The sequence below is a fragment of the Scyliorhinus torazame genome, chromosome 13, assembly GCF_047496885.1.
Source record: "Scyliorhinus torazame isolate Kashiwa2021f chromosome 13, sScyTor2.1, whole genome shotgun sequence".
In the NCBI taxonomy this organism is placed as follows: Eukaryota; Metazoa; Chordata; class Chondrichthyes; order Carcharhiniformes; family Scyliorhinidae; genus Scyliorhinus; species Scyliorhinus torazame.
The window spans coordinates 44,593,942-44,618,776 of record NC_092719.1 but is presented as its reverse complement, the minus strand read 5'-3'; the positions used below and the strand labels follow the sequence as shown (position 1 = coordinate 44,618,776).

At 46.1% G+C, this 24,835-nt stretch overlaps 1 long non-coding RNA gene across 1 annotated transcript in view; it reads left to right on the top strand.

The window, feature by feature from the left end:
- Nucleotides 1-13,392: 13,392 nt before the first annotated feature.
- LOC140387686 (uncharacterized) overlaps nt 13,393-24,835 on the top strand; it is a 181,731-nt gene continuing 170,288 nt past the window's right edge. Inside the window, exons 1-2 of the long non-coding RNA XR_011933944.1 lie at nt 13,393-13,486; nt 15,946-15,989. This is a non-coding gene — a long non-coding RNA (uncharacterized lncRNA). The remainder of the gene's footprint in view (nt 13,487-15,945; nt 15,990-24,835) is intronic.

The following is a 24,835-nucleotide window of genomic DNA, read 5'->3' as shown; positions in this document are numbered from 1 at the left end:
TGGAATTTTTACACTTTATTTACATTTTCTTTAAACCAGGGATAAGGAACTACAGTTACTTAGAGAGATTGGAGAAATTCAGATTCTTTTCCTTGGAGAAGAGAAGGTTGAGAGGAGGTTTGATGGAGGCATTCAAAATCATGAGGAGTCTGGATAGAATAGTTAGTGTGGTTATGATGGGCCAAATACAATTCTTCTAAAGTTGTCACAATTATGTCATTCTGTCTCGATGAAGCTGAACTATCTGGTATGCATTAATGTCACGTTAGCCATGGGATGAAATAAAATTTATCTGTCCTCGTTTCTTCCCTGTTTTTCTTCTTGAATCCACGCGTGCTGGTGAGAAAGCTGATCTTCATTTTCCCTTCAAGGCCACTTCTTGCACTGTCGATGCTGTTCCATTGAGGAGCTGCCTGCTCCCTTCAGTGAGACTAAATCCCCCAGGACCTGATTCTCTCCAACTGGATCAGAGATTGGACTCCAATTTCGGATTGGATCCAACACCAGGTTGAGAGGTCTAGGGCTGGATTCTCTTGTCCCCCAGCTGCATGTTTCTCGGCCGCACGCTGTTTGCTGACACGGGATTCCATATTCCCGCCACTTGTCAATGGGATTTCCCATTGTAACCACTCCATGCCACTGGGAGACCCGTGGATAGAGACACACTGCCGGCGGGAAAAGTGAATCGCCGTGACTGGAGAATTCCAGTCCGAATCTAGCTTGCCCTGTGTATTCCTCTGGACTGATACCTACCTGACGGGAAACCAAACCTGTCAATCAGGCTGACATCTGCCGTATGTGTTATAATAATATAAAAAGTACCAGTCGCTCCTCAGGGATTGTGTAAATGTGTTGTGGGTTCATTCATTAAGAACAGGCACATGTGAACAGATAAACATGGATGGAACGCTTAAGGACTTCAGAGCTGCAGAGGTGTGTGCCTATGTACGCACGAGCATGTGTGAGTGTTTGTACGTGCACATGTGTGTGTGTGTACATGTGTGCATGTTTGCGTACGCACTGTATGTCTGCATGCCTTGCTCCAAGCCAAAGAGAAACTGAGGCTGGATCACATGACACACTTCCCTTAAAATTATGGCATGCTTCTATCTCTTAAAGGTATATTACAACAATGTCCAGGTGGGTAATTTGCCAGGGCCAGAAATGGCACACTATAGAGTTAAAACTTTATAGCATGTGGATAAAACCAGCTGGTTCGCTTCAAAAGTATTCATTGGCTGTCGAGTGCCTTGGAAACTCCTGAGGTCATGCAAGAGTTGACAATAAATGTAACGGCGCGATCCAACAACCATGCTGTGCCCGAAAGCAGCTCACCGTGGTGCAGTGTAGCCATTGAAAGCCGGGAGACCGCACTCCCGGGATCTATCTGGCTCACAATGCCTCGCGAGATCCAACGCGATCTTGCGAGACGTTGCGATGTGCAGTAAGCCTCACTCTAATATGCAGATTCTTGAGGTATCTGAGGCTTTGGGATTCAACCACTTCGCCTCAGAGGCCTCAGGCGAATGCTATTCAGTACTGGTCCCCACAAACTGTCGCTCCCATAGTGTATTCAGGCTGGAGGGTAGGTCAGGGATTGTTTCAGGGGCCTCAGCGATCGGGACGCCATTTTAAAATGGCATTCTGATCTCTCGCTACAATGGGGAGTTCCAGCGAGCGGCGCTCCCCATTGCAAAAAACAGGGCTATGTGCGGCCTCAGCCAAGCATTCCCTGTTCAGGCTCCTTATTCAACGCGAGTCGCGTTGAATAGCCATGTGTTTCTCGGCACTGCGAGCACCGGGAAACATACGGCTGAACAAGCTCGCGAGGGGCCTTTGTTCCCTTCTGGGAGAATCGCGACCTGAGAATTTTCCTTCATTTCAAAATCTTCTGAACTTAGCATTTCTGTAAAATTACATTTGAAAATTAATTGAATTGCACATTTGTATGAGCATAAAGCTCAAGTCTACATTCAATTGTGTAATTCTTCAAAAATTCAGAACAAGCTGCTACTTCTACGGTTTCACAGTTTATGAGTATCTGTAAAGGAGATTTGCCAAAAATGTTTCCCAGTGAGTAACTATTGTAATGCCCCAACTGAGCCATGAAAATGCTGGACCTAAACCCTGCAATTTACAGGTTCCACTTGCCAACTAGTAAATATATGACCAAACCAAACATCATTCTTGCGAAGCAGAAAAGTACCTCAATTCCTATTCAGTCCTAGACAAAACATGAAATTTTAAGCACCAATAAAAACAGAGCTACAATTATCTGAGGAAGTTGAATAATGTGCACCATATATTTCAAACATACAACATAATGGGGCGGGGGGGTGGGGCGGAGGAATTTTCTGGGCCTCCCCCCCCCCCCCCACATCCACCGTGGTGTGTGTCTTGGCGAGGCCTGAAGATCCTGCTGCTGAGAAATCCTCCCCAGTAATTTTGTTAAATATTTTGTCATTTTACATAGGATATTACAAAAAAAATTTATTTTAACCTAAGTTTCTAACAAAGCCTGACCCAACCCATTTCTAGGAGAGTAGCCACATTTCTAATAGATTTGAAATATATTGGACGGAATCTTACCGGAATTAGGTGAAGTGTCAGGCTCAGACAATAAGCTGCCGTGTAACCCTCCAGCTGCACAATGCACCCGACCACCCCATGGGACTCCCGCTAGGGCCTGCCCTGGCACTGTCCCAAGGACAGGTTGGCACTGCCAGGTTGGCATTTCTCTCCGCCCTGGGGGCTATAATTACCTCAGCGCCCCAACGGGATATCCTCGACAGCCTCACATCTGGACATACCAGTTGCAAACCATCACGTCGGTGAGGTATCAATATTTAGTGAGGAAGGATCATGTGGCAGGGGGGCCTGTAATAATATTGACATCGATGCAAATGCATTAAAATGAGGTTCACGTCCTTTGTGAGTATGAATCTCTCGACCTTGCTGGCGAGGGGTGGGGAAAATCAGGAAACGTAATATCCCCGACGAGAATCGCGTGTCCCAACTTTCCCTCCGTGCTGCCCATCCTGTGGATGGCTAATGCAGGCTCAAAATTGCCCCATTGTTTTTACACTTTTTTCCTTCGTTTACATTACTCAAGATGTTCTGTGCAAATGTAGATATGTCGGCAGCGCACCCCTATCCGCGGGTTTCCCATTCCCAATGGGAATGCCGATTGATAAACGGCTGAAGTAGAGAATCCCGTCACCAGCGCATTGCATGGCGCTGTCAAACACGCAGCTGAGGGAATTGAGAATTCCGCCCATTGTATTTTTTCAGAGATTGATATCAATACGTTTTGGGGCTCTAAGGGAATCATAAGATATGAAGTATAGGGTGTAAAACTAGAGTTGATGTGGAAAATCAGCCAGGATCTTATTGAATGGAAGAGGAGGAGGCTCAAGGTGCCATCCAGTCACCTCCTGCTCCTATTTCCTAGGTTCTGAATATATGTGTGCACTAAATCGGCTGGCTCTTTCATGAGGCATTTTAATTTTGTACTTGTGTTGTCTTGTTCTATAACTCAGGCTGATTTATTTAATACTCTTCCACACTCATTTTCTACTCATTTCAGAAATCTGCATCATGTATTCCATCAACCATTTCTCCCGTTAAATTAATTTAAAGCCATTAGTTTGGAATCATTCTCAGGGAATCGCACTAAATCTTCACCCTACGTCATTATTCACAATGCGAAAACATTCCAAATGTGGTGTCAATGATCAAAACTAAATTAGAATGACTTGTTCCAAGGATCCTTAAGATGTATCATGATATCGATTAATCTTGTTGACAAAGGTTTCTCCATGCTTCAAATGAGTGGCAAAATCTCATGCCTAAACAGAACACTTTGGCTGGAATTCTCCAGACGTTCACGCTGGCGGGATTTTCTCCCATCCCGTGGGTTTCCCGGCAGCCTGGGATGGCTTTAATGGGAATTCCCATTGACAGTGGCAGGAGCAGAGAATCCTGTTGCCTGTGAACAGCATGCCACTGCCCCACGCTGAGACACACACAGCTGGGAAATCAGGGAATCCCGCCCTTTGTTATACTAGGGGGGGGCAGAGTGGTCGTGGGGGAGGGAGGGGTGAAAGAGAGGAATGAAAGACTTGCATTAATATAGTGTTTTTATGACCGACTATATAAATTGACACTGCAATAAAGTTACTGTGAAAAGCCCCTAGTTGTCTCATTCCGGTGCCTGTTCGGGTGCACAGAGGGAAAATTCAGAATGTCCAAATTACCTAACAGTGCGTCTTTCGGAACATGTGGGAGGAAACCGGAGCACCCGGAGGAAAACCATGCAGACACAGGCAGACACAGGGAGAACGTGCAGACTCCACACAGACAGCGATCCAAGAAAGAGGGAGTATATTAGTTACTAGAACACGAGATGAAAACTAACAAAATGCAACATACGTGCTGCTGCTCAATCAATAACCTCAGAAACGAGATTGGAGACAATTGAAGGCTTTTAATACGCTCGATGTTTCCCCCAGCAGCGCAGGTACAGAAGGAAGCTGCTGGGGCAGCACGGGCTCTTATACCCCACTTGCAAGGCGAAGTTAACATGCAAGCTTATCCAATGGGAACAAGTACATTCTCCACCAATGGTATTCCGGCATTACTAGGTACTGTAATCCTCCTAACACAGACTACTACATTCACCCTCTGTTAAAAAAGAGTCCGGCGGGGGTGGTGGCTTCGTATTACAACGTGGTAGAAGTGGTAGAAGTTACAGTTATGAAGGTACCGTAATGCCTCCGGACAGCGTTTTGCCTCATTACAACTTTTAACTATTTACAACAGTAATGTACACTTCAAAAGGAAGCAGTTAGTCGATCGGGGGCCCTGGTCGTCCTCTGCGATCGTCGTAGCTTTGCTGTTGATGTCGGTGGAGGTTCGGGCGTCTGTGACTCCGGGAGCATGGTTTCGGATTCTGTGGTGGCTTCATCACCCCAAGGCATGGCTGGTGGAATGGCCGACTGGCCTGGGAAGGGGGCAGCTGTGAGGTGCGCCGGTGGGAGGGAGGGTGGTGCGGGTGGTGGGGGTGTGTGTGGGGATCCAGCGGGCGCCAGGTCTTGTAAGGAGACCGTATCCTATCGGCCGTCGGGGTACGCCACGTAGGCATACTGAGGGTTAGCGTGGAGGAGATGGACCCGCTTGACAAATGGGTCCGATTTGTGCGCCCGCACGTGTTTTCGGAGCAGGACGGGTTCAGGAGCTGCCAGCCAGGTCAGGAGCGAGGTCCCAGAGGAGGACTTCCTGGGTAAGACAAGGAGACATTCGTGAGGTGTTTGGTTGGTTGTAGTACACAGCAGTGACCGGATGGAGTGGAGGGCATCCGGGAGGCCTTCCTGCCAGAGGGAAACTGGGAGATTCCTGGACAGCAGGGCCTGTAGGACGGTCTTCCAGACGGTTCCGTTTTCCCTCTCTACCTGTCCACTTCCCCGGGGGTTGTAACTGGTCGTCCTGCTCGAGGCAATGCCCTTGCTGAGCAGGAATTGACGCAGTTCGTCGCTCATAAAGGAGGACCCCCTATCACTGTGTATGTAGGCGGGGAAACCGAACAGCGTAAAGATACCATGGAGGGCTTTTATGACGGTGGCTGCAGTCATGTCGGGGCAGTGAATGGTAAAAGGGAACTGGGATATTCGTCAATCACGTTCAGGAAGTACGTGTTGCGGTCGGTGGAGGGGAGGGGGCCTTTGAAGTCCATACTGAGGCGTTCAAAGTGACGGGAAGCCTTTATCAGGTGCGTTTTCTCTGGCCTGTAGAAGTGCGGCTTGCACTCCGTGCAGATTTGGCAATTCCTGGTGACTGTCCTGACCTCCTCGATGGAGTCGGGCAGGTTGCGGGTCTTGATGAAGTGGAAAAATCGAGTGACCCCCGGGTGGCAGAGGTCCTCGTGGAGGGTTCGGAGGCAGTCCACTTGTGCATTGGCACATGTGCCGCGGGATAGGGCATCAGGAGGCTCGTTTAGCTTCCCGGGATGACACAAGATCTCATAGTTGTAGGTGGAGAGTTCGATCCTCCACTGTAGGATCGTGTCATTTTTTATCTTTCCCCGCTGTGCATTATTGAATATAAAAGCAACCGACCGTTGGTCAGTGAGGAGAGTGAATCTCCTGCCGGCTAGGTAATGCCTCCAATGTCGCACTGCTTCTACTATGGCCTGGGCCTCCTTTTCGACTGAGGAATGGCGGATTTCAGAGGCGTGGAGGGTGTGTGAGAAGAAGGCCACGGGTCTGCCCGCTTGGTTGAGGGTGGCTGCCAGAGCTACGTCGGACGCGTCGCTCTCGACCTAGAAAGGGAAGGACTCGTCGATGGCATGCATCGTGGCCTTTGCAATGTCTGCTTTGATGCGGCTGAAGGCCTGGCGGGCCTCTATCGACAGGGGAAAAACTGTGGATTGGATCAGTGGACGGGCCTTGTCTGCATAGTTGGGGACCCACTGGGCACAGTAAGAAAAAAAGCCGAGGCAGCGCATCAGGGCCTTGGAGCAGTGAGGGAGGGGGAACTCCATAAGGGGGCGCATGCGTTCAGGGTCGGGACCTATCACTCTATTACGCACTACATAGCCGAGGATGACTAGGCGGTCGGTGCTAAACACGCATTTATCCCTGTTATATGTTAGGTGAAGGATTTTTGCGGTTTGGAGGAAGTTTCGGAGGTTGGTGTCGTGGTCCTGCTGGTCGTGGCCACAGATGGTGACATTATTGAGGTACGGGAATGTGGCCCGTACACCGTACCGGTCAGCCATTCGGTCCATCTCTTGCTGGGAGACCGAGACCCCGTTAGTGACACTGAAGGAAACCCTTAAGAAGTGGTAGAGCCGCCCATCTGCTTCAAAGGCAGTGTATTTGCGATCACTAGTGCGGATGGGTAGCTGGTGGTAGGCGGACGTAAGATCCACCGTGGAGAAGACCTTGTAATGCGCAATCCTGTTCACCAGATCGGATATACGGGGGAGAGGGTACGCTTCATGCTGCGTAAACCTGTTGATGGTCTGACTGTAGCCGATGACCATCCTACGCTTCTCCCCGGTCTTTGCCACCACTACCTGAGCTCTCCAGCGGCTGTTGCTAGCCTCAATAACACCTTCCTTCAGTAACCGTTGGACCTCTGCACTAACAAAAATCCGGTCCTGGGCACTATACCGTCTGCTCCTGGTGGCGACGGGTTTGCAATCCGGGGTGAGTTTCGCAAACAGGGAGGGCGGATCTACCTTGCAGGTCGCAAGGCTGCAGACAGTGAGGGGAGGGTATAGGCCCTCCGAATTTGAAAGTTAGACTTTGGAGGTTACACTGAAAATCCAGTCCTAGGAGTGTGGCCGCGCAGAGGTGGGGAAGGACGTAGCGTCGGTAGTTTTTGAACTCCCTTCCTTGGACTGTGAGGTTAGCTATACAAAACCCCTTGATCTCTACTGAGTGAGATCCGGAGGCCAGGGAGATTTTTTGATTAACGTAGTGGACGGGGAGAGAACAGCGTCTTACCGTGTCAGGGTGTGTGAAGCTCTCCGTGCTCCCAGAGTCGATTAGGCAGGACGTTTCATGTCCATTGATTAGCACCGTCATCGTAGCAGTCAATAGTGTTCGGGGACCGAGACTGGTCCAGGGTACCGAGGCTACTCGTGGCAGCAGTTGGATGTTCTCTTCGGGCAGTCAGCCGAGCTGGGGTCCTGGGAGCCCATCCAAGATGGCGGCGCCCATTGGTCGCACATGGCTGGGGGTGCACAAAATGGCGGCGCCCATCCATCGCAGGTGGCGTCCGCGGGACAAGATGGCGGCGCCTGGAGGCTGCACGTGGCCCTGGAGGAGGAAGATGTTGGAGAGGGTTGTGGTGGCGGTCCGCATTCGCAGCGACCACCCGGGCCTGGTATACCACCACGAAATGCCCCTTTTTACCGCATCCCTTGCAGCGCCATCGGGGGTGCTTGGCCTGCCCGCAAAAATAGCAGCAGGGCCCTCTGGGGTTGCCAGGCCATCTTGCAGCACAAGCTTGTGGGGGGATGGGAGATGTCTCGGGGTCGGCCGCGGGGGGGTTTCCACGCTGCATAGGATGTTGCCGCGTGGTTGGGGACGTAAGCGCGGCCGTTTCGGGAGGCCACATCCAGGGAGCCGGCAAGGGCCCGTGCCTCCTTGAGGCCTAGGGTGTCTTTCTCCAGCAATCGCTGGCAGATTTGGGAGGACATCGCCTCATTTTAGGAAGGATGTGGAAGCTCTGGAAAAGGTGCAAAGAAGATTTACCAGGATGTTGCCTGGAATGGAGAGTAGGTCTTACAAGGAAAGGTTGAGGGTGCTCGGCCTTTTCTCATTAGAGCGGAGAAGGATGAGGGGCGACTTGATAGAGGTTTATAAGATGATCAGGGGAATAGATAGAGTAGACAGTCAGAGACTTTTTCCCCAGGTGGAACACACCATTACAAGGGGACATAAATTTAAGGTGAAAGGTGGAAGATATAGGAGGGATATCAGAGGTAGGTTCTTTACCCAGAGAGTAGTGGGGGCATGGAATGCACTGCCTGTGGAAGTAGTTGAGTCGGAAACATTAGTGACCTTCAAGCAGCTGTTGGATAGGTACATGGATTACGGGAAAATTATATAGTGTAGATTTATTTGTTCTTAAGGGCAGCACGGTAGCATTGTGGATAGCACAATTGCTTCACAGATCCATGGTCCCAGGTTCGATTTCGCCTTGGGTCATTGTCTGTGCGGAGTCTGCACGTCCTCCCCGTGTCTGCGTGGGTTTCCTCCGGGTGCTCCGGTTTCCTCCCACAGTCCAAAGATGTGCGGGTTAGGTGAATTGGCCAATGATAAATTGCCCTTAATGTCCAAATTGCCCTTGGTGTTGGGTGGAGGTGTTGAGTTTGGGTAGGGTGCTCTTTCCAAGAGCTGGTGCAGACTCAGGGGGCCGAATGGCCTCCTTCTGCACTGTAGATTCAATGATAATCTATGATTAATCTAGGACAAAGGTTCGGCACAACATCGTGGGCCGAAGGGCCTGTTCTGTGCTGTATTTCTATGTTCTATGTTCTATGTATGACAGCATACCTGCAATGAAAGCGTCCCGAATCAAACGTTCTGTGTGGCCGCTCGCCGAAACTTGCGAGCAGCTGCAGTTTCTCCCCAACACCAGGAGAGCACGGTAGAATTCTTCCAGCGATTCCCCAGGGATTTGTCGCCTTGTCGCTAGCAGATGTCGAGCGTAGACCTGGTTTACCGTGCAAATATAATGTCCTTTCAGCAGCTCCATTGCTGCATCGAACTCGTCCGCATCCTCAATGAGAGTGTAAATTTCTGGGCTCACCCTCGAGTGCAGGACTTGCAGTTTTTGTTCTCCCGTGGGTGTGTTTTCGGCCGTTCCGAGGTATCCGGCAAAACACGCCAGCCTGTGCTTGAAGGTTGCCGCTCAGTTTGCCTTGTGGGGGCTGAGTTGCAGACACTCCGGCTTGATTCGGAGCTCCATTCTTTTAAATCTAGCTTATTAAACTGATGCACAATCAATAACCTCAGAAACGAGATTGGAGACAATTGAAGGCTTGAATACGCTAGATGTTTCCCCCCAGCAGCGCAGGTACAGAAGAAAGCGGCTGGGGCAGCACGGGCTCTTATACCTCCCCTTGCAAGGCAGAGCTAACATGCAAGCTTATCCAATGGGAACAAGTACATTGTCCACCAATGGTATTCCGGCATTACTAGGTACCGTAATCCTCCTAACACAGACTGCCACACATGCACACAGTCAAAAAGTGAGAAGTGAGTCCAAAAATTAAAGTTAAAAAGATATACGATTCAATCTTTGTCTTGCTTGTGAGGAGTACATGGTGAAATGGCGCAGCTATTAAGTTGGGTGATTCTGGTAGCACTGACTTTGAGCAGTTGGTTTGGAGATACTTGGTTCTGCAAGTTAGCTGCAGGATTTGTCCTGTCTTTTTTACAATTGTGGCTTTGCTGGCTTAACTTGCTTCCAGAAATCAGAGATAGAGGACTTTACCTGCCAGCGCAGGGGTGCCTAGTGAATGATCTTCAGCTGTGACCCTACACATAAGAACAGAAGAACTAGGAGCAGGAGTAGGCCATCTGGCCCCTCGAGCCATAACCCTTAATCCCTTTATTCTTCAAAAAACTATCTATCTTTATCTTAAAAACATTTAATGAAGCAGCCTCAACTGCTTCACTGGGCAAGGAATTCCATAGATTCACAACCCTTTGGGTGAAGAAGTTCCTCCTAAACTCAGTCCTAAATCTACTTCTCCTTATTTTGAGGCTATGCCCCCTAGTTCTGCTTTCACCCGCCAGTGGAAACAACCTGCCGCATCTATCCTATCTATTCCCTTCATAATTTTATACGTCTCTATAAGCCACCCCCCCCATTCTTCTAAATTCCAACGAGTATTCTTTTAAATCTAGCGTATTCTAATAGAGTACTCTAATAGATAGAGTAGACAGTCAGAGACTTTTTCCCCGGGTGGAACAAACCATTACAAGGGGACATAAATTTAAGGTGAAAGATGGAAGATATAGGAGGGATATCAGAGGTAGGTTCTTTACCCAGAGAGTAGTGGGGGCATGGAATGCACTGCCTGTGGAAGTAGTTGAGTCGGAAACATTAGGGACCTTCAAGCAGCTATTGGATAGGTACATGGATTACGGTAAAATGATATAGTGTAGATTTATTTATTCTTAAGGGCAGCATGGTAGCATTGTGGATAGCACAATTGCTTCACAGCTCCAGGGTCCCAGGTTTGATTCCGGCTTGGGTCACTGTCTGTGCGGAGTCTGCACATCCTCCCCGTGTCTGCGTGGGTTTCCTCCGGGTGCTCCGGTTTCCTCCCACAGTCCAAAGATGTGCAGGTTAGGTGAATTGGTCAATGATAAATTGCCCTTAATGTCCAAAATTGCCCTTGGTGTTGGGTGGAGGTGTTGAGTTTGGGTAGGGTGGCCTCCTTCTGCACTGTAAATTCAATGATAATCTATGATTAATCTAGGACAAAGGTTCGGCACAACATCGTGGGCCGAAGGGCCTGTTCTGTGCTGTATTTTCTATGTTCTATGTTCTAACCCCTTCAGCTCTGGGATTAACCTAGTGAATTTCCTCTGCACACCCTCCAGGGCCAGTATGTCCTTTCTCAGGTTCCCCACGCCTGCTGTAGAAAATACGGAGGCATGGGATTGAGGGTGATTTAGCGGTTTGGATCAGAGATTGGCTAGCTGTAAGAAGACAGAGGTGGTGGTTGATGGGAAATGTCTGGAATTCAGTTACTAATGGTGTACCACAAGGATCTGTTTTGGGGCCACTGCTGTTTGTTATTTTTATAAATGACCCGGAGGAGGGCGTAGAAGGATGGGTGAGTAAATTTGCAGAAAAGTGTGAGGTGTTTCATTTTGGAAGGAGTAACAGGAATACAGAGTACTGGGCTAATGGTAAGATTCTTGGCAGTGTGGATGAGCAGAGAGATCTCGGTGTCCATGTACATAGATCCCTGAAAGTTGCCACCCAGGTTGATAGGGTTGTTAAGAAGGCATACGGTGTGTTAACCTTTATTGGTAGGGGGATTGAGTTTCAGAGCCATGAGGTAATGTTGCAGCTGTACAAAACTCTGGTGTGGCCGCATTTGGAGTATTGCGTGCAGTTCTGGTCGCCGCATTATAGGAAGGGTGTGGAAGCATTGGAAAGGGTGCAGAGGAGATTTACCAGAATGTTGTCTGGTATGGAGGGGAGATCTTATGAGGAAAGGCTGAGGGACTTGAGGCTGTTTTCATTAGAGAGAAGAAGGTTAAGAGGTGAGTTAATAGAGGCATATAAGATGATCAGAGGATTAGATAGGGTGGACAGTGAGAGCCTTTTTCCTCGGATGGTGATGGCTAGCACGAGGGGACATAGCTTTAAATTGAGGGGAGATAGATATAGGACAGATGTCAGAGATAGGTTCTTTACTCAGAGAGTGTAGGGGCGTGGAATGCCCTGCCTGCAACAATAGTGGACTCGCCAACATTAAGGGCATTTAAATGGTCGTTGGATAAACATATGGATGATAATGGAATAGTGTAGATGGGCTTTAGATTGGTTTCACAGGTCGGCGCAACATCGAGGGCCGAAGGGCCTGTACTGCGCTGTAATGTTCTATTGTTCTATTGGTGTGCTGAATGGCCCAATTCTGTCCTACCAATTTCTGTGGCTTTAAAAGTTTGTGACAACTGGAGCCGGCCATGAAGAGTCGGGAGCCCCCAAAGAACGGGCTGCAGCATGAAGGACACGAGCCATAAATAGAAGCCTCTATTGGCATCTGGAGGGGAAATTGAGCAGGGAATACCATCTGGGCAGCAAAGTACACCCCATGTCTGAGAAGATGTGAGGAGAGGAAAATATTCTTTATGGTCTTAGTGGCAAGGTAATCTGGTTCATGTGGTTGAGGGGAATTAGCATTAGGGTTGGAATGTTGGTTCCCAACCTTGTTTCTTCGCTGCAATCACTAACCTTCTGCTGGATGCAAGGCATTCCTGCTCCCACTGTTCATAGAATCATAGAATTTACAATGCAGAAGGAGGCCATTTGGCCCGTCGAGTCTGCAACGGCCCTTGGAAAGAGCACTCTATTCAAGCCCACATCTCCAGCCCATCCCCGTAACCCAGTCACCCCGCCTAGCCTTTTTGAACACGAAGGGCAATTTAGCATGGTCCATCCACCTAACCTGCACGTCTTGGGACTGTGGAAGGAAACCGGAGCACCCGGAGGAAACCCACGCAGACACGGGGAGAACGTGCAGACTCCGCACAGGCAGTGACCCAAGCGGGAATCGAACCTGGGACCCTGGAGCTGTGAAGCAACTGTGCTAACCACCGTGCTACCATGCCGCCCTTGTTCTCCAACCAACTCTGCGACATGGCAGATTTGAGAACAGGAGTTGAGCACGTGACAGTTTTCTTCTCTGTCTGGAGTTTGCAACAACAGTCATCCATTGCAAAATGTTTGTTTCTGTAAGTTAAACTTTTTTCAGAAGGTCATTTGTCAGTTTGATGCTGGTGGAATAAAGGATCGTCACTGTGTAGGAACATTGTGCATTCCATGTGCTTAAGTGTGCATTAAACAAAGAAGTACAAGGGAGTCCTCCCAACATTTTGGCTAACATTTTATCTTTCAATCAACACCACTAAAAATAGAGCATCAATCATTTAATTGCAGGTAGTGGAGCCTTACTGTATGCAAATCGGTCACCCTCTTTCCTATCTGACTTTTGTAACTAGAATTCAAAAGGACTGCTATGGCTGTGTATTTGGAAGATTCTGGGTTCATGAAGATGATCCTAAATTCATGTTCTACTTTATCGCAGTTAAGAATAAAAAACAAATTCACCCTTTCCAATCCTTTCTTTTTAAAGAAATAAAGAAGCCATCAATGACAGAAAGCGGAAAATAGGAAATGTTGAGAATTAACAACAATTCTACCTGCCTCTAAATAAAGAAAATGGAGGGTGAGTTTCAGCTGGCAAAAGGTCTGCCTGAAACACGTGCGCAGCTTTTCTCATCATCAGATGCTGTGTGGTCTGCGGTGTATTTCCATCATTTCCTACTTTTATTCCTTGTAGCGGGTTATGCATGATTTGCACAATAAAGGACAGTCATCTGTTAATGCTCCTGATAGCCTCATTATGTAGTGTAATGTTTTGGGGATTTATTAGCCATACCTGCAGTTCATGGTTCCAAATACCTGCCAAAGCCAAAATTGTAATAATTAAAATAAACGTAGACACAAACACAGAACCGAGAGTTAGGTCAGTGTCTTACCTAATAGCTATCTATCCCCTTTAGTAACATCTGCCTAATACAAATAATACATTGTCCTGGTAAAGCTTACAATAAGAGGAAATGCTCTCAAACCAAAACTGAATGGGCGCCAAGAGATATCATGAATATTATCATGATGATGTTTGCAATGTCAATATATGCATTCTAGTGAGGGGGGAGGAGGGGCGGATGAAGGCTGGAATTTCCAGGCCCTATAGGGATGGATTGGGAGGTGAGAAGGCTGATAAATGCATGGGAAAGCATTGAAGAGTTCCCGATACCATCCCAGTGCCATGCCACTTTGCCAGTAATGGGAACGTTAGCAGGCTGGCTACCCACTGGGTGAAGCCATTTGAAACACTTAATTGGTAAATTAAGGGTCACTCCCCACATTCATGAGTATTTCACTCAGGTGAAGGGAGCCTCCCCACTGCATTGGGAGACCACTAGGTGAAACATGGGTGGCCTCCCAGCATGTCACGTGTGTCTCCTACTGCCATAACCTGGGGTTAAGCAAGCATGGGGCGCTAATGAAACCTTCAGCAAGTCATGGGACACTTATGAGACTGGGGGATTGATATTCGCAAAGGACAATGGGGGATACACACTTCCCCCACTGCGGGGCGGAGCTCCCCTTCTACATCTTGGGCGCGACTCTCCGGTCTCCGACGCTGAAATCATGTTCGGCGATCGGCCAGAGAATCCACAATGGCGCCAAAATCGGGGGCAGCACCGCTTTTGCAATGCTCCACCCCCTCCAAAACGTCGTACTCGAGGCAATTCTCTGGCCATATCAGCAGCTAGAGCCACGTGCTCTACGCTGCATGCCTGCTCGCCCCCCCGGGGGATCGGTGGCCGTTTGTTCGGTCGTAAAAGGCCACCGTTCCCACGCTGGCATCAGCACTTAGTTTCAGAATCGGAGAATTCCAGAGGGCCATGAACTGAGTGTCCCCATGTGGTAACTGCGCTGTACTCTTTTTCTGTTGCATTAAACTTTTTTCCTTTTGTTTCAACCTGTTCGGCTTGGTGTGGACTCCTTTCTGGACCTTATAATATCTACTTCATGGGTACACACTGGGCTATGGGGGCCTCAACCCCCCCCCCCCCCCCCCCCCGTCTCCCCCAGGCAGTATGGCTGCTGATGTGGCAATGGTGTCACCAACGTTCAGCATCCCACCCACCCTCCCCATCCTACCTTATTTGGATGATGGCCCCAGTGGCGGCCACTTAATTGGCCGCTGCCAGCAAAAATGCCCTTTCCACAAAATTCAGCCCATAGTATAGTCTACAGTTAGCAATTGAAAAAAACCCAATTTTGCATCACTTGCAGTCAAACAAACATTGGGAAATTAAAATTAAGGTAAATCCTTCTTGGCAAAGCAGCAATGACTGAAAGATAAGCTTGCCGAGCACCTTTGAGAGGCAGTTAAAAACAGTTCCATAGGGTGGGGTCGAAAAGATACCAACAGCACCCAAGGCGAGTGCGGTAATCACTTTCACTGGCATCATCCTGGCACAATTGATGTCAGCATGACACTGCGAAATCCACTTTCAACTTGTTAACCAGCATTTTCTTGTTAGATCTGGATTTCACTGGTGTCAATTGAATTAATGAAAAACTAGTGCCTATGACTCCTGCAGGATGTCTCTCTCCTGATTTCAAAAATGCTTGTACCACCATCAACAAAACCACTTTGAAGCTAGCAGGGAATAAAATGACTGAAGTGCCATTTTATCCACCGGGCTATCATCTGCTAAATTGAATAAAGACTGACTGTAAATGTAATTAATTTTGTTAAGGAGAGGTGGGGGAATGGATCGATACCTCAATTATATTGACTGAAATGTCCAAAGAGCAGAAAAATAGTTTTATCTGCAAACAAAAAAAAAACTACAATGAAAATCATGGAACAATGCACAGCACGAGATAGGGTGCAAGATCCAAGGCGACAATTCAACGCACAGTTTAAAGTGGTTGATGCAGTGGCATTCAAATTCTACAGCATTAACTGCCTCAATTGACAAAATTTACATTGCAAACAAGTAGCTGTCAAATGTAAAGTGCATTACACTATCAATATTTTTCAGATTGAATTAATAATGTTCTGTTTAATGGGAAAATCACTTTGTTTTTTTCATTTTACAGAGCTGCTGTTGGAATAAATTTAAAAATTCAATAAAGCACTTCAGGTGAGCAGATGAAGAATTTATTGATACCTATTCTAAAAGTACAATAGTATTTGCAAAATTTCAACTCAGCGTGGGTTTCCAATGCGACAGACTACCTTGGCAAGTTAATTCCTGACCCGGCAGACTAGAGTTAACAAGAAGCCATGCCACTTTTTCAACTAAGTGCCACCAGACAAAAAAATCACCCAGAGCAGGCAGTAAATGGACACCACCATTATCACGGGAAGGTGAGGTGGCTCATTTTTGTCCTGTACACACCTCAGCTCCATCTGTCTTTTGAAGTTAGGGGCTTGCATTAGGATTTTGACTCCATTTTCAGGAGCTGAACATGCAGGTTTCGTCACATGATCCACTCACAGTAAGAATAACAAAATACTTTTTTTTCCCCACAAACAAAAGGCGTCAGCCCTCTGAAGGCTCATCAATTGATCTTCTGCAGCAGGTGAAGGGCGCTGACTCTGTAGATATTTTTATATAATTGATGTATTGACAACTCGTTAAGCATTTATGTTTCATTAACCTGCCTCTTGTATATACATGCATACCATCTTCTGGGGCAGCTGGTCCATTTTGTTTTCATTTGAAGGTTACATCACCTGCTTGGTGACATTAGCCACTTTGCCGCATTTGCTTAACTAATAGTCTATCAAGTAAAAACAAATGAATTCATTAGAAAATGGTGAAAGTATTTTATCAGCCATCACCCTCACTGATTTTATTTTCCTTTGACCAGTTGTGCAATAATCAGTGGAAACATGTTTCATATTTTGGTCAACTTAAAGAAACATCTCAGGATATCATACTGGCTACACTTTCATCTGCTGGTTTATCATCTGCAGGAGGCTGGTTTAGCACAGGGCTAAATAGCTGGCTTTTAAAGCAGACCAAGGCAGGCCAGCAGCATGGTTCAATTCCTGTACCAGCCTCCCCGAACAGGTGTGGAATGTGGCGATGAGAGGCTTTTCTCAGTAACTTCTTTTGAAGCTTACTTGTGACAATAAGCGATTTTCATTTTCAATTCATTTCACTGCTGTTGTGTGTATTCCAAGAATATGAATGAAAGTTATCCAAAATATACAGAATTATAATGTGCTTTTCTCTGTGAGCTTAGTTCAGCAAACTCCTAAGCCCATTCTTTATAAATGGTTTTACAGTTCCATTGCACATTGTGCACAGTGGAAATCTTCCCTTCATGTTCAACAATAAATTGCATGTTGGAATTACAGAGCCATGTAATGCAGAGCGAGGCTGTTCAACCCACCATGCCAGAGCTCTTTGAAAGAGCTCCCTAATTAGTCCCACTCCCCTCCACTTTAATTTCATTTCCCATGGTGCTACATTATTTCCTTTCCAATTATATATCCAATTCACTTTTGAAAGATTCGATTGAAGCTGTTTTCACCACACTTTTGGGGAATATATTTCAGATCATAACAACACACTTGGTAAAAATAAATCTCTTTCTCTCCCCTCTGGTTATATTAAGTTGTGTCCTCTGATCATCAAAGCTTTCTTTGGTTCAAACAGTCTCACCATCTGCTCTATCAACTCATTACACCTCAGGAGTCCCAAGAAGGTTACACAAAGAAGGTTTATGTTAACTGTCATGTGAGAGTACCTTTAAGAAATGGGTGGAGTGCCTTTAAGAAATGGGTGTTTATTACTGCAGTGATGACAGAGAGTGGGTGGAGCTGGGCTGTCTGTCAGCTTTTTACTTTTGTATTAGGCTGTTTGCTGCAGGGTGTGTTTTAGTTTCGCTTTCAGAGCTGGATAGCTGCAGTCACAGCCAGAAGGTGTATAAATCTCTCTCTGTAATCTAAAGACTGTAAATCGATCCTGGTGATTTAAAACTAATAACAGTAGTGACTTTAACCTGATGTGCTTCTGGTAAAAGGTGTTTTAAGTTTATGGATGTTAAAAGGAAAGCTTAAAGGATTACTTTGTGTTGTATTCTTTGGGGGTTGTATTTGAATTAATGGTTGCTAAGATGTTCACTGTATGTTTTAAAAAGGTTAACTTGAGTTCATAGAATAAACATTGTTTTGCTTTAAAAAATACTTTTCCATTTCTGCGGTACCACACCTGTAGAGTGGGCCATGTGCTCCCCATACCACAATTTGTTAAAAGTTTTGGGTCAGGTGAACTCCATGATACACTTTGGGGTTCTCTAAACCCTGACCCATAACTAATTGGGGCTCGAGGGGGATAAAAGTTTATCTATTGGATTGGCTTAGTGAACTTAAAGACAGTGTGGTTACTTTTCAGGTGTGGTATTTCAGTTTAAGTAGGGACTGTGTTGTGGACAATGGCTATTTCAGAGGTTCTGAAGTTTTTTTGGGACGAGGCGGTCACACGCAGTACCTTACGGACAGAGACTAAAAGCAGACTGTTAGATTTGACAAAAACAGTGAAGTTAACATTACCTGACAAAATGCAAAAAGATGAGGTAATTATGACAGTGGGTAAGCATTTAAAGTTGCCTGAGATACAGTTTGACTCATTGGACTATGAGAAAGAATTAAAGCAGCTTGAATCTGAAAGAGAGAGCGTGGAAAAAGAAAGAGAAAGAGAGAGAGAGGAAAAAGTGAGAAGAAAGGAAAACAGAAAGAATAACCATAGCAGAACAAAAAGAAAGAGAAAGGGAGATACAGATCAGTGAAAAATATAAAGAGAGAGAGTTTGAACTTCAGAAAATGGCCATGAAACATGACAGTCAGTTAAAATTGTCAGACGTAAAGGGAAACGTACAGTTGGATGATAGTGATGAGGATAGTGAGAAAGAGCGTCATAGTCGAAGGATTGGTGGGAATCTATTTAAATATGTCCAAGCATTGCCAAGGTTTGATGAGAAGGAGGTAGAACCCTTTTTCATTTTATTTGAGAAGGTAGCTAAACAAATGAAATGGCCACAGGACATGTGGGTATTACTGATTCAAACAAAGCTGGTAGGTAGGGCTAGTGAAGTGTTTGCATCACTACCGGAGATCTGGGACATATGAGGAGGTGCAAAAATCCACCTTCAGTGCATATGAACTAGTGCCTGAAACCTACAGACAAAGGTTTAGAAATTAAAGGAAAGAATTTGGTCAAACATACATAAAGTTTGAAAGGATCAAACAGAGTAATTTTGATAGGTGGATAAGGGCTTTGAAAATATGAAAATGAAATGAAAATCGCTTATTGTCACGAGTAGGCTTCAATGAAGTTACTGTGAAAAGCCCCTAGTCACTACATTCCGGAGCCTGTTCGGGGAGGCTGGAAGCTCTCAGATAAATTATACTTTTGGAGGAGTTTAAAAATTCAATTCCTGATGTAGTGAGAATTCATCTGGAAGAGCAGAGGGTTAAAACTGTGAGATTAGCAGCAGAAATGGCAGATGATTATGAATTAGTTCATAAATCAAAGCTTTGTTTCCAACATCAGTTTCAGCCTGTGAGGGATAGAAACTAAGGGCATGAGAAATACTCAAGTGGTAAAGGCAAAGGTGATCTGATTGGAGATAATAAGGAGAGTGTACCTCAGATTAAAAAAGAAATCCAGGAGGGTGGAAGAGACATGAAAAGTTTCAAATGTTTTCACTGTAATAAACTAGGCCATGTAAAGTCACAGTGTTGGTGGTTGAAGAAAAGCACTGGGAAGGCTGATGTGGTAAAACAGGATAAGACAGTGGGGTTTGTTAAACTGGAAAAGGAAAGCCCAAGTGAAGCGAAGGAGGTGCAAAAGATTGTAACTCCTGATCAGGAGGTGATTGATAAGAAGGTACCAGATCTCTTTAAAGAATTTACTTGTGTGGGTATAATTTACTCATGTGTATCAGGAGGAGCAGGTAACGAAGTCACAATTTTAAGAGATACGGGAGCTAGTCAATCTTTAATGGTAAGAGATGAGGAGCTATGCAGTTTGGGAAGAATGTTGCCAGAAAAGGTGGTAATATGCAGAATTCAGGGTGAGAGGAGTGGTGTTCCATTATATAGGGTAAGGTTGGAAAGTCCAGTGAAGAGTGGTGAAGTGGCAGTAGGAGTAATAGAGAAACTATCTTGTCCAGGAATACAGTTTATCTTGGGTAATGATATAGATGGATCGCAGGTGGGAGTGATGCCTACTGTGGTTGATAAGCCAGTGGAAAATCAGACAACTGAAGTGTTGAAGGACGAATATCCTGGGATTTTTCCGGATTGTGCAGTAACAAGGTCGCAAAGTCACAGGTTAAGACAAGGGGAGTAATCAAAGAGTGAAGATGAAGGTGAAGTGCAATTATCAGAAATGATTTTTGATCAGATGGTTGAAAAAGAACAAGAACAGGTGGAGGATGAGGCGGATATTTTTAGTTCAGGAAAATTGGCGGAGTTACAACAAAAAGATACAGAAATAAAACGGATGTATCAGAAAGCATACACGGAAGAGGAATCTGAGTGTATACCAGAGTGTTATTACCGTAAAAGTGATGTCTTGATGAGAAAATGTGGAGCTTTACATATGCAGGCGGATGAAAAGTGGGCAGCAGTTCATCAAGTAGTTGCGAGGTGTTGCGAGTTGCACATGAGGTACCAGTGGGAGGTCATTTGGGAATAAGGAAAACTCAAGCTAAAATCCAGAAACATTTTTATTGGCTTGGACTACATAAAGATGTAGTTAAATTTTGTCAATCATGTCATCCATGTCAAGTGATAGGGAAACCTCAAGCAGTGATAAAACCAGCACCCTTAATACCCATTCCAGCATTTGAGGAACCTTTTACAAGGGTCCTAATTGATTGCGTAGGACCGCTTCCTAAAATGAAAAGTGGGAATCAATATCTTTTGACGATAATGGATGTGTCTACTAGGTTTCCAGAGGCCATTCCAGTATGTAATATTACAGCTAAAACGATTGTGGAGGAGTTACTTAAATACTTTCCTTGATATGGACTACCCACAGAAATACAATCGGATCAAGGATCAAATTTTACCTCAAGGTTATTCAAAGAACTTATGGATAGCTTAGGAATAAAACAATTTAAATCAACTGCGCACCATCCAGAATCACAGGGAGCATTAGAAAGGTGGCATCAGACATTAAAGACAATGTTGAGGGCTAATTGTCATGATTATCCAGAGGATTAGGATAAAGGAATTCCATTCATACTGTTTGTAATTAGGGGTGCACCTAATGAACAAAACAAATTCAGTCCTTTTGAATTAATCTTTGGTCATGAGTAAGAGGACCACTTGAATTGATTAAGGGAAAATTGGTGAGTGAGAAATCGGAAATTACATTATTGGATATTGTGTCAAATTTTAGGGAATGATTAAATAGAGCATGTGAATTGGCTAGACAACATTTAAAAGTTGCACAAAATGTGATGAAGCGGGTCGCGGACAAGGGGCGTCATTCTCCGACCCCCAGCCGGGTCGGAGAATGGCCTTTGGCCGCCGTGAATCCCGCCCCCGCCGAAGTCTCCGGTACCGGAGATTGGCCGGGGGCGGGAATCGGGCCGCGCCGGTTGGCGGGACCCCCCGCTCAATTCTCCGGCCCAGATGGGCCGAAGTCCCGCCCAGAAATTGCCTGTCCCGCTGGCGTAAATCAAAGCTGGTATTTACCGGCGGACCCGGCGTGGGCGGGGCGATCTGACCCCTGGGGGTGCCCCCACGGTGGCCTGGCCCGCGATCGGTGCCCACCGATCCGCGGGGGGGCCTGTGCCGTGGGGGCACTCTTTCCCTTCCGCCTCCGCCACGGCCTCCACCATGGCGGAGGCGGAAGAGACTCTCCCCACTGCGCATGCGCGGGAAACTGTCGGCGGCCGCTGACGCTCCCGCGCATGCGCCGCATTTCTGCGCCAGCTGGCGGGGCGGAAATCCCTCCGCCGCCGGCCTAGCCCCTCAATGTTGGGGCTCGGCCCCCAAAGATGCGGAGCATTCCGCACCTTTGGGCCGGCGCGATGCCCGTCTGATTGGCGTCGTTTTGGGCGCCAGTCGGCGGACATCGTGCCGTTGGGGGAGAATTTCGCCCAAGACATCCAAAGTTCGTAGTTTTGCCAGTGGAGATAATGTTTCGTGTTGTTACCAGTGGTAGGTGAACCTTGAAAAGCAAGGTTTTGTGGACCTTATCAAATTGAAAGGAAATTAAGTGAGGTGAATTATGTGGTAAAAACACCAGATAGAAGGAAGACTCACTGAGTATCATGTGAATATGCATAAAAGGTACTTTGAAAGGAAAGGAGAGAAAAAGGAGATTTTAATGATTCTAACTCAAAGTGACGAACCAAATCCAGATGACTGTGAATTTGACATACCTCAAATTAAACTGGAAAACGAGGATGTTCTTAAAAATTGGGATGAATTGTTGAGTTATCTTCCAGAGGAAAAACAAACTGACCTGAAAGAGTTATTGATATCACATTGGCAAGTTTGTGGAGATAAATTGGGAAGTACTAAAATGGCTATACATGATGTAGATGTGGGAAATGCTGTTCCAACCAAACAACATCCATACAGACTTAACCCTTTAAAATTGGCACAGGTTAACAAAGAGATTGAGAGTATGCTTAAAAATGGCATAATTGAAGTTGGTTGCAGCCAATGGAGCTCACCCATAGTGATGGTACCTAAACCAGACGGTACCCAACGGTTGTGTGTGGCCATAGAAAGGTTAATGCAGTTACAAGAACCGATTCTTATCCTATCCCACGTTTGGAGGATTGCATTGAGAAAGTGGGACAATCAGCTTTTATTTCCAAACTGGATTTACTTAAAGATCACTGGCAGGTACCTTTATCCGAAAGGGCGAAGGAGATTTCAGCTTTTGTGACTCCAGATGCTATATACCAATTCAAAGTTATGCCATTTGGCATGAAAAACACACCAGCCACATTTCAACGGTTAACTAACAAAGTTGTTTCAGGATTACCCAATTGTGCGGTATACACCGACGATCTGGTAATTTTCAGCCAGACATGGACAGAACATTTAAAACATCTGATGGAGTTATTCGATCGACTTCAGGAGGCGGGTTTGGTGATGAACCTAGCCAAAAGTGAATTTGGATAGGCCCAAGTCACTTTCCTTGGCCATAAAATTGGACAGGGTAGAATGGTCCCACGGGATGTGAAACCAACAGTTATTGAGGAGTTTTCAATACCCTCAAAACGAAGGGAAATAATGCGATTTCTTGGCATGAGTGGATTTGATCGAACATTTGTGCAAAGGTTTTGGAGCGTGATTGGAAAAGGTGCAAAGAAGATTTACCAGGATGTTGCCTGGAATGGAGAGTAGGTCTTACGAGGAAAGGTTGAGGGTGCTAGGCCTTTTCTCATTAGAGCGGAGAAGGATGAGGGGCGACTTGATAGAGGTTTATAAGATGATCAGGGGAATAGATAGAGTAGACAGTCAGAGACTTTTTCCCCAGGTGGAACACACCATTACAAGGGGACATAAATTTAAGGTGAAAGGTGGAAGATATAGGAGGGATATCAGAGGTAGGTTCTTTACCCAGAGAGTAGTGGGGGCATGGAATGCACTGCCTGTGGAAGTAGTTGAGTCGGAAACATTAGTGACCTTCAAGCAGCTGTTGGATAGGTACATGGATTACGGGAAAATGATATAGTGTAGATTTATTTGTTCTTAAGGGCAGCACGGTAGCATTGTGGATAGCACAATTGCTTCACAGATCCATGGGCCCAGGTTCGATTTCGGCTTGGGTCATTGTCTGTGCGGAGTCTGCACGTCCTCCCCGTGTCTGCGTGGGTTTCCTCCGGGTGCTCCGGTTTCCTCCCACAGTCCAAAGATGTGCGGGTTAGGTGAATTGGCCAATGATAAATTGCCCTTAATGTCCAAATTGCCCTTGGTGTTGGGTGGAGGTGTTGAGTTTGGGTAGGGTGCTCTTTCCAAGAGCTGGTGCAGACTCAGGGGGCCGAATGGTCCTTCTGCACTGTAGATTCAATGATAACCTATGATTAATCTAGGACAAAGGTTCGGCACAACATCGTGGGCCGAAGGGCCTGTTCTGTGCTGTATTTTCTATGTTCTATGTTCTATGATGGACTTGCTGAAGAAACGTCGAAAATTTCAGTGGATTGTGGAGTTTCAACATGCATTTGACTGCCTGAAAGCTGTGATAACCAATGCTCATGTGTTGGAGAATTACAAGGGACTCTGTGATCAGTTTGAACTAAAGTATCTGACTTTAAAGAGACATGCCGAGACGTAGAGAAATGGATGGATCATGCAGAGACCTTCTTGTTCAAAGAGACTGTCAATCGAGAAGGATTTCAGTTGGAGGAAGAAAAAAGAAAAAAAAATGGACTACATTATTATACCTGTTTGTGTGTGTCTTTTTTGAAATGAAAAAGTATATTTACTGTGTGCATTTCTTAAAGGATAGTGGAAAGGTGAAAAATGAAACCATCTTGAAGTTGATGGGTTTTTTTTCTTGGGGGGAGGCGTCATGTGAGAGTACCTTTAAGAAATGTGTGTCTATAAATGGGTGTGTATATAAGTGTCTGTAGTGAGAGTACCTTTAAGATATGGGCGTTTATTTCTGCAGTGATGTCAGAAAGTGGGTGGAGCTGGGCTGTCTGATAGCTATTTACTTTTTATTTTTAGGATGGTTGCTGCAGGGTGTGTTTTAGTTTCGTTTTCAGAGCTGGATAGCTGCAGTCACAGCCAGAAGGTGTATTAGAGTCTCTCTCTGTAATCTAAAGACTGTAAATCGATCCTGGTGATTTAAAACTAATAACAGTAGTGACTTTAACCTGCTGTGCTTCCGGTAAAAGGTGTTTTAAGTCTTATGGATGTTAAAAGGAAAGCTTAAAGGATTACTCAGTGTTGTATTCCTTGGGGGTTGATGGTTGACGGTTGCTAAGATGTTCA